This window comes from Pezoporus wallicus, unplaced genomic scaffold (assembly GCF_028554395.1).
Source record: "Pezoporus wallicus isolate ANWC-B61680 ecotype Strahan unplaced genomic scaffold, APGP_CSIRO_Pwel_v1 contig_13817, whole genome shotgun sequence".
Lineage (NCBI taxonomy): Eukaryota > Metazoa > Chordata > Aves > Psittaciformes > Psittacidae > Pezoporus > Pezoporus wallicus.
Genome location: NW_026637726.1, coordinates 314,226 through 324,753, shown reverse-complemented (window position 1 = coordinate 324,753; position 10,528 = coordinate 314,226). Strand labels below are relative to the sequence as shown.

Below are 10,528 nucleotides of genomic sequence, written 5' to 3'. Positions count from 1 at the left end.
TCACTGTTGTGCCTACATGTTGTCTCAGACCTTGGGGGAAGTGTTTACAAGCCAGACTAGACTAACAGTGACTCACATAAATAGCTAGCCAATGGTTATAGTAATGGGTCTGAAATGTGCTGTGGACAGGGAGTCTGCCACTAACTTCTACAGAATATATATCTGTGTAGCATAAGTGAAATGTGAACAGCATAAGCTGGCCAGTGTGTGAAAATGTTCATGGTTAAATTGTTTGCAGTAGCAGTGGTACTTTCTCTCCCTTCCCTGCCCCAGAGAGTGTTTCCCCAGACCAGGAATCATATCCCCTTAGAGGGGACGTGGGTGCAAGAGCGAGCATAATTTCATCATGCTGCTTCTCTAGGGGGTGATTTAATACATGTTCTTTTCAGCCTCTCTGCCCTTTAGCAATGCTGGACAAGGGCACATGTGTATGAATGTGCATATATATGCACAAAGTAGATAACTTGTATGAAGTGTATGAGACTGCCATAACTAGACACATGTATTGCAACAAATTTATGCATGCCCTTTATACTGAGTTTCGCTGTTGCCACAAACCTGTGATTAGCTGTTCAAACAGAATCATTCCTGAATTGCATGGGGCTTGGTGTTTGCCTCTTAGGAGATACTGCTGAACCTGTGTGCGGGTTTTTAGCTGTGGAGGATAACCTTTTCTCTGCTCTCTGAAGGAAAACCAGTTTGAAACCTGGTGTATGCTGCCAACTGCTCTCGTTCTATGTGTATCTGGAAGGTGAGCAGAAAACCGGCAGGCTCTGGAGCTGAGTAATGGTAATGTCACCGTTTCTTCTGATGTGACACAGCAGTTGCTTGTATTAGACTAGAAAACTATTTGAACAAAAAGCCTGTCTCCAATATAAATCCCAGTAAATGGGGTCAGTTTGTCAAGTTCTCAGGTGAGCAAATGCTGGAAGAAGAAACCAAGTGGATTTTAACTGCTGCTAGTTAGTGAGTCCAGCTGTTCTACTCAGGGATCCAGAGTTTGATGCTTGCTTCTGCTCTGCTCGGCTGATAGCAGTGCCACCGCCTGAACTGGAGACTAAGTGGAATCTTCTGGACAAGACCCAAAGAATGACCAGGATCATTAACAGGTAACTTGCTGCACAGGTAAGCTGTTCAAATAATCACGCTTAAAATCAACTTTCCCTCAGTTTAGAGGTCTGCTTTAAATTAGAAGCAAAGGTTGCTTAGAGTAGAAAACAGTTGGTTTTGCGTCCTTTCTCATATCTCTTATCTGCAATAGAAATAACTATACCTTGGGGGAAGAACTGCGGGATGATGCAGGGTCTGCTTGAGGAAGAAGCTGCTGTCAGATCTTAAAGGGTTATGTCTGCAGGTCCAGCAAAAATCTGGCCTGTGAGTAGGTACCGTTCCTTTCAGGAACCAGTGAGCACATGCCTCTGGTAGAGCTGTTTAAATGGCCAAATTTGTGAATTAAAAGGCTTTCAGCATAGTTACGTATGGGCTGAACTTGCGTACAGTTGTGAATTAGGTAGTACTTCAAAGAGGTGAATGCTGCTCCTGTCTGCTTTTGATCATTGTGTTTTCAGTAGTTAAAAATACAACAACCTTGCTTGCAAGGTGCAGTTGCTTAGCTTGGCTTCTAATTGGGAAGCAGAATTGATACAGGGATGCTTTTGTGCTGCGGTAGCTGTAGTGAGCAGCTGCTTGGTGGAAGAAAGAAGGTGGCTGGCAGCACCTTAGGCACTAGTGTGTTAAGGCAGCTAGCTGGTAGCTGCATACAACATCAGCACAGACTGTCCCTTTGTAATGAAGGCAGACTCCTTAGCTGCTGGGTGAACCTTTGGAAGAGTTCTGGTGACTCAGGAGCTGCACAGCAATGAGTGGTCTTCACATGAAGACTTGCAGGTTTCACTTGCATGGCTTAAAACCTTGGTGCGTGCAAAGCCTATATGGTATTCCATGCTTTGGTTTCTGTGTTTGATCAGAGTTGTAGATGCCTTTGGTGTTTCATCTCTCTTATCATGAGGAAGCTTTGATGGTGTTTTGGTTGCTCAGCAGAGGCGCAGCCACATCCTCCAGCACTTCACTTTGTACTGCAAACAGCCCCTTGGCACTTCAGGTATTTTTGTAACTCCCAAGACCAATTCCTCTTAAGTTGGAAACTTGGGAACGCAATGTACAGAAGAAACTGCGAGCCGAGTTGTGTTCTATCGTGTTGCTTCTTGCATATACACCATAAGAAAAGGGGAATAAAAGACTGCCTGAGGGGATGTTCATGCCTGCATCAAAGTCATCATCTGGCAGACTGGGTGGAGGAAAACACAGGTTGTTTGAGGTCTGCGTAAAGGAGAATTAAAGATGGTAAAAATACTCTTCTTTAGCTTTCTCTAACTCAGTGTTCACTTCTCTTGTTGATACCACCTGAGCACAGGGTTGGGTTTTGGTATTCCTGGTTTTCTCCTAACTGGGAACTGCAAAACCTAAAATCACTAGTGCAAGAAAGAAACACAAACCCTCTTCAAAGAGGGGCTGGAGCAGTGCAAAGGGAGGAGGGAAGGTATGCAGTAGAGATGGTGCTGCAACTTGCCCTTTGGAACAGAAAATAAAGCTCTTTTGGTTTGGGGCTCTTTTTTTTAAGGCAGAACAAATTATTACACCAAGTTTGCTCTTTGAATCGCGTCCAGTACAAAGTTTATCTGATCTGTTCAGTGCAGTTCCATGTTTACAGAAGGGCTGAATTGGACTTGATTGCGTCCTTTGAAAGATGACACTGGCAGCAAATAAAATGCAATGTGCCAGGCATTTCTTCTGGGAAAGTAACAATCACTCCTATTTCAGCCTGAAATGATGACCATTTTTATCTGATTTTGCCTTTTTTGTTTTGGGGGAATGATTGGAAGCATTAGAAGCAGTCAGTTCATTCCCTGCGATAGCTGTTGTTGCTGGAAAAATGTGCTTTAGCCATTGCCTAAAGTGTATCACAAAGATAATCCCCTCCTGGCCCTCCATCGATCTGTCTTGAAGACTAGCCTTAGTGACAGGATTGTCTGAGGATGAAGGACACAAGCTGTATGACGAGGTTGTCTCCTTTGCACATCACAAACATGGTGATAGAGCCATGAGCGGGTATTTCTCAAGACTGTTTAACCCTTGCATGCTGGATGTGTGCATTGCGGGGCCATGCACAATGCTGACAATAACACTTGAAACCAGGTGTATCCTTCTAGGCTTTAAGATTCAGAATGAATCCACAACTGGGGTTTTTTGCTTCCTGAAATAGGTCCACACAGGAAAAACAAGGATAGTTTACACTAGCAAATGGGTAATTTGGGGGATCCTAGTAAGTCCTACCAGGTAATTGTTCATTTTCATAATACTGCATTTGGAAGGGGATTTGGCAGTGCCATCTTTGTGCCACCTGGATTTTGTGCACAAGGGGGGATTGCAGTTTCAGATGGCTACTTTCTATCTCCTGGAAATAATTACTGAAAGCGAGACTACTAAAACATGGCTTGTTTATGGCAATGAACTCAATGATTACCATCTTTCCTTCATGCATTTACTGCCAAGAACAAGAACATTTAAGTAGCTTAATTTCCTTTCTGCATTTAGTTCCTTCCTCCTGTCTTGGGGCTAGGTTTGTTCCCCCTCCAAGGCTAAAGGATAACGCAGGCACTGTTAGCAACATGCGCCAGGGAAGTAGCTTCTCAAGATCATGCTTAGAGTAAAACTCAGTTTACCCCAAAGTGAAATAGTTGGCCAGTGAATTTGTTCTCTGCTTTGTTACTCTGCTGTGACTCCTGGAGCAGCAGAGGCTGTAGAAGCTGTTACAGCAGGGCTTTGAGTAGAGAGTGGGGTAAACGAGATGAAAATCAAGCCTCTGGAGGATGCTGGAGCTCCCACTAGATGCCTGTGCTTCTGTACATGGCTAATGAGCAGTCAGCTTGAAATCCTTCTCTTCCTGCTCCACTGACTGAAAGTTGTTGGTTAGGGTGGCTTTGGAAAAACTGAGGAAAACCCTTTTTACTGTCCTTATGCCCACTGAAATGTAATATTTAACGTGTAGGTACTGCTGTTCGCCCTGCCTCTCAAGGGGCACAGGCTGGTAGATCCAGAGGTTCACCACTGTAGTGATCCAGATGTCTACCATGTGTTGTTACTGTTAGAGATGTGCATGCAGCTGCCCTGTCCAGGCATCTTGCTTTGCTTGGGCCTGGATGGCTTCAGTGGTCTTCACGCCTCCTTTGTGCCTGTGGAACCAAGAGGTGAGGTTTTCCTTGTGGGCCTTAAGCTTTGCCAAAAAGGCTTTGACAATATCAAGCTGAAAACCCCTGTGTTATTGTTATGTTTGTGTAGAAGAACACTGTGACTGCCTTCTACTATGCTGAAAATGACACTGGTGATGATCATGCCTGCCTGGATCACAGTTGTGTTGCACTGCATTCCTTAAAGCCTGAGGAATGCTCCAGCTACAGCACTGAGGACTCCAGTATGTAGGCTGACATGGGCTCTAGGCTAAGCAGACCGAAACCCACCTCCCACGTAGGGACTGAAGAATGCCCTCTGCAAAGTGCTGGGGTGCATCTCCAACCTGGTTCTTCCTGCAGGCAGGAACGTTACGCACCTCCCTGGGGAATGTGGAACCTCAGGGTCAGAGTTAGGCTCGGCTGTGTGCTTTGAGATCCCATCTCTAACATTGCAGGGCACCACACCTCCTCCTCTTGAGGATTCCAGTATGTGGTGGGACAGGAGAAGGAAGGCAAGCAGGCTGTGTCCTCTGTGAGCAGTCTCAAGCCCATGCTCAGACCTCTCTCATCTGTCTTGCTGGTTTCCCATTGCTCAGCACACATGTGCTTTGCCCAGTGAGTCTCATCCTTAATGCTGGTGGTGGCATTTCCCTAGCTCACAAGCAGCTGGCATGTAGTTGTGTACCCCAAGAGAGCTTCACTACATCAGGTATGGCTTTCTGGCTCCAGGCTGAGACAGGGCTCAGACTGACTGCTTTCCCCAGAGCTGGCTGGTCTAGGACCAGTGTTGAAAGCTGCCTTTTAGTTTCAAAAGCACTTAACCACCCTCCTAAATTATTAGCATTGGCAAGATGCCACCAAATGGGGTGGAATCCAGTTCCAGTGATGTGGTGGAGCTGTTCTTAGTGTTTTCTCTTGGATAATAACCACAAAAGGCCACCTAACACCCATCAAAGTTTCCCCTCCTGATCTGATGGGAGCAGGATACGTTAGCACTGAGTCTGAGGGGAAAGTGGGCTCTTGTCTCCTGTGCTTTTCTCTTCTGTGTGCATCAAAAGAAGAAGAGAATTCAGAGAATGCAAGGAATCCTTCTGTCAGTTTTCTCCCTGCTTGTTTTCACTGCCTAAGAGGGAGAAGCTGGTACCTTAGCAGACTTCCCTGTGGATTTCTATTCAGAACGTAATTGTGATGCATTTTACCCTGGTTTTGATGCTTAGAGAGGAGGCATCTTTCTTTCCCCAGGGATATTTAGGACTCCTGTTACCCTGCTGGGTTTGCTGCTGTTTGTCAAACTCAATTTGCTGTACTGCCTGCTAGCTGTCGTTTCAACACACCTAGTTGACCTGTGCTCTAGAGCCCTGTTAAACATTGCAGGCATGCTGAAGGAAGGGAAATAATCTCTCTTTAACCTTGAGCACAGCACTTAAACTCACTGCTGTGGCAGAAGGAGCAGTAGTAGATCAACGCTGTGGCTGGTGCTAAACTCACTTGGAGGGAATGGGCATGGCATGAAGTGTAGAACTGCGAACTTTACACCGCGGCGGCATGAATAAGTTAGCATCTCTGTGCTGGCAGGCTTTTCTTTGTGGGGGTGTTGTAACCCACAATGCTTTTAAAGATCGAAAAGGAGCACTTGGAAAGGGTTTGAGATTGAGCCCAAGCCTTACCTTTGCCATGCTCAAGGAGAAGGTCACCAAGAGATGGTTAATAAAGCTTTAGCTGCTGAGCTCACTAAACATTCTTCCAGTTCAATGGCCTATGCAGAATGATGTGTTTAGTCAATGTTTAATTCCTAAGCAACAAATGGTGATTATCATACTAGAAGGCACTTGTGGTGTTGACTGAAGCAATGGAGGCCAAGGATTAAAAAGGTCATGTGGGGAGATCTCTTCTGCAGCCTCAAAGCACTCTCCTCCAGGTCAGGTCTCTTCACAGCAGGAGAAAAGAGGGAGAGAGGTCCAGGCTGCCTTAAGGGCCAAAACCAGCTTTCCAATGAGAAAACAAACCAGCCCTTGTAAAGGAGAAAGACAAAAGGAGATGTTTACTGTGGGATGGTTGAGGTAAGGCAGGGGAAAGCAGAAAATCGGGAGGCTTCTACCCTTGTCCTGGTGATAGGAGAGCAGGAGCGGAGTGTGTAGCTGCTGCTGTGGCTTGGAGCGGCAGGCTGTGATTGACAGCAGGAGGGGAAAGGTGCAGCAGCTGCCTGAGGATGCTGAGGGCTGCCTGTGTTGCTCAATCTGGAGAGGAGGTACAGAGGGAACTGCAGACAGAGCCCTGTCCTCACAGAGTAGAGACCCGAGTGGGATGTCACGTAGAAAACTCGAGAAGCTTTCTTGTTGGATGAGTCAGAAATGAGGTGAGCCTCTAGCCCTGCCTCTCTCTTCTCCAAGATCTGCTTTCTCCTGAATGCATACGCAGCCTACCTGCCCTTTTAGCAAATACCATGCTCTTAAAAAGCCACAGCCCTTGTGCCTGCAGGAAGTACAGGCTTTGATGCATGTGTGATGCTTCCTGCTGAAGATACCTCAAGGTTGCTACCACACCAGCTAAAGCACTTTGTGTTGGACAGCTAAGTACTGCAGAAGGGCCATCATGGCCAGGCCCATGGGCTCTGAACAGCCACAAGTGCTGTTCATCCTCAAGCGTGGCCTGGCTTTGGCAGAAGCTGCTTTTCCCAAGGATTCTGTGAACTCAGGCTTAGCACAGGGGGCTTGACTCCCACCTCCTGTAAAACCAGCTTAAAGCATTTGATGTTTATAAGTCAGTTTAATAACACTTGCCCTAGGTCAATGGGACTGGCTGGGCTATTTTGGCATATGTGCCAAGAGGATCCATAGGGCTTCACTTCTTTATTTTCCACGTTTTATACATCACCATGTAAAATAACAATTATTATCTAGGATTTTGTTATACAAAGTGCCATTCAAACCACTGCACCTTCCAGGCTGTGACTCGGTGTTTGGGATTGTGTTGTCCTAAAGGCAGATAGAGCTGTTACTAATGTTGGGTTTGTGTTTGTTTCTTCTTTGGGTTTCTTATCCTTTAGTAGGCTGAGTAGCTGAGCCTGGGCATGTGCAACACAAACCAGAGTTATGCTTCTGATTGAGAAGATGAAGGCAATCCTTGATCTACCCATAACTCCACTGCTGAACTACTGAGGGAGTGCAAGGCTGCAAACTCATGGTAAGGCTTAAATGCGGCTAGGGCATGCTCCTTCCATCCTAGATACTGACTCCAACACTGATTTAGTGGGCACCAGGAATAAGTTTTCACCCATGCAATCTTGAGCTGAAAGTTTAGTACCCAAATAACTGATCTTTGAGTATTTCAGTTGTGGCACTGACTTAGTTTGCTGATGAGTTGATGCTCCTGTAATCATGAAGGGCAACTCTGCAAAAGTCATCACTTGAGGTCTTCATTCAGTTATTTGGTTTTATTTCACGCTGTTCACCTTGAGAACGAAGAATAAATGCTGTCTAAAAGTGACATGTCCTATGGGCCTGTATTACTTCACTCAGGAGCAAGCTGTTCCAGCAACCATGGTGCACATTCCAAAGCCATTAGAACAGTTGCATAAGTAAATACTGCTCTGCAGCTGATAAAATGCCTTTCAGATGTCTTTGTAAAACAGATTCAGGTGACCAGCAAAGAGCCACATTCCTTAATCTTTTGCAGTCGAATGTGAAAGTACTTATTTTGTTTTTTTAACAGCTTTTCCTTGTAAATATTGCTGTGAATTCCAAGTAATTTGTCTTGTTGGAATAGCTTGCAACTGAGTGGCAGGGAAAAGAAAAGGTGACCACCATGGACTCCCCACCCCTGCCTGCTTCTCTTTGGGAATGTAACCACACAATGAAGTTATTTGATGCTTGGGTCAACTGGGAAGATGAAGACTTCTAGGGAGTGGGAGGATGGAAACCATGAAAGGAGGATTTCCTCTGCCTATAAACCAGCATGTATGTGACTGCAGTTCATCTGGGAAGCTCCACTAACCAAAGCATGCTTGTGTGCTGCCTAGAAGGAGCACGGCTGCAGGCTGCAGTACTGCTTCCCAAACTTCAAGGACCAGCAAACCTCTTCAGTCCTCAGCTCTTCTGTGTTGTCCCTTGTCATAGAGCTTCGAATTCCCAACCTCAACAGCAGTGTAGTCTCCAGCCTGCCAGCTCTTTATTCCCCAGCTGGGAGAACCCCTGAGCCAGAGTACACTTGGGTCCAAACAGAGAGGCTTGGCCATTATGTACTCCAGGGGCAAAGCTGGAAATCTCTTTTCCAGAAACATGCTTTCATAAATGAAACAAAGCAGTCTTTTAGATATGGGTTTGGGGGGGGGGGTGTGGTGTGTCAAGGTTTATTTTGTCCTGTTTCTCTGCTTTTCTTTCTTTGCTGTTGTTGATACCTCTTGGTTAAGTGTTACTTTCTCTGGATTGATTCCTTTCTCCATGTTGCTGCTTTGTGAAGGATGGATAGGAAACTATGGAGGGATAGTGTTCTTTCAGATGCTTTGCTGCTGTGATGGGCTGCTTGGGAAGATGGGAAATGGGGAAGTTCCCCAGGCCACTCACTGAAAACTCCCAGTGCATGAGCGAAGGAGGCTGATTGTGTGAAGGGAGAGGAGCACAAGCCCTGTGAGTGAGGGCTGAGCCTGGAGAGCAGTAAGGAATGGAAGTGGGCTTCGAGCAAAGCCAGCTGAAGTTCAGCCTGGACAGTGCATGAAGCCAAACCCTAAGTCTGTTTATTTTGACTGGGTAACTTAAGACTTGCACTTGGACGCTGTGGTCCAAGGGCTGGCCAAGCACACAGAGCATGAGCCTGCCTGAATATGGCAAGTATAGAAATCGTTGGGTTTGTTAATCTACATCCCAAGCCTCTCATATAAGCACATCCTGAACTTCTAAGTGTGTGTGGAGCTCTGGTTCCAGTACAGCACTTGAGAAATGTGTCCTCGTTCCAGTTCTTCATCCTGATGAAGAGAACAGGATTTATAGGAGATATTAAGCACAAAGCTGCCTTTTGTTCTGCACCATATTGAAGTACACAGATAGGAAATGTACACAAAGACCTATTTAATTCCACTGGCTCCAGCTAGCAGGACTAGCATTGTTTGGTTTGGTTGTTTTGGGGGGTTTGGTGCGCATTTCAGTTTGGTTCTGTTTTCATGTGGGTTTTTGCATGTGATTATGTAGCATGAGAAATGGAAGTCAAATAACCGGGCTTGGCAGTTTTCTGTGGACATCCTGTGGGCACGTACCTGGTGAGGGTCCAGATGGGACCAGCTGTAGGGAGGTATTTTTGTTGCCCCTTGCCCGAATGCTTTCCCCCTCTGTTGTGGTTTAAGCCCAGCTGTAACTCAGAACCACGCAGCCCTTGCTCACTCCTGCCCTTTCCCCTCCTGCTCCTGGAGGGATGGGGAGGAGAATCGGAAGAATGCAACTCCCACAGGTTGAGATAATAACAGTAACTAAGGTATAACACAAACCACTGCTGCTAACACCAACAATTATAATAAGGGAAATAACAAGGGAAGAGAATACAACTGCTCAACACCCACCGACTGATACCCAGCCTGACAGAGCAGTGATTTAACCCTTCCAGGTAACTGCCCCCAGTTTATACAGTGGGCATGACGTGCTGTGGTATGGAATACCTCTTTGGTCAGTTTGGGTCAGGTGTCCTGTCTCTGCTTCCTCCCGGCTTCCCCTCCTCCCTGGCAGAGCATGAGGCTCACAAAGTCCTTGGTCAGAGTAAACATGACTGAGCAGCAACTAAAACCATCGGTGTTATCAGTGCTGTTCCCAGGCTGAAAGTCAAAACCACAGCACTGCACCAGCTACTAAGGAGGAGAAAAATGACTGCTACTGCTGAACCCAGGGCACCCTCCCTGCTCCCCCTTCAAGCCTGTTTCCAGAACAGCAGCTCATGGTTATGCTTGGTGTAAAGCCCAGTTCTGCTGGTAACCTTGGTCAGCTGTGTCCTGTACCTGGAACCTGATGTGATAACCAGGTAAATCCAATCCACTTTCTCTCTCCCTGTCTCCCAAGTCTGTTTATAGAGTCTGTGTTTCCACATGGCCTAATCTTTTATTTCCTTAATTCTGAGTTAGACTAAACAGGGAAACAATTACTGGTTGTTGTATGACCTCATTTATGGCATCGTTGTCTTCTTCAGCTTGACTCGGTTTACAAAAATAGATGAATCCAAAAAGCAAACCCAAGCACAAGAAAAGCTTCCAGAATAAGAGATGAGTGTGCCTAAAGCTTTCCAGCACCTCAGTTCTCCTGGCTTTGGTTTGCTGTGAGTTG

General features: G+C 46.1%; 1 protein-coding gene across 4 annotated transcripts in view; it reads left to right on the top strand.

The window, feature by feature from the left end:
• Positions 1–605: 605 nt before the first annotated feature.
• The window catches only part of PHLDB2 (pleckstrin homology like domain family B member 2), a 115,689-nt gene continuing 105,766 nt past the window's right edge, over positions 606–10,528 (top strand). For 3 of the 4 annotated variants that reach the window (XM_057407405.1, XM_057407404.1, XM_057407402.1), the window contains exon 1: positions 606–751. The gene's annotated coding sequence lies outside the window, so the exon portion shown is untranslated. The remainder of the gene's footprint in view (positions 752–10,528) is intronic. The other variant, XM_057407406.1, reaches the window with a different exon arrangement.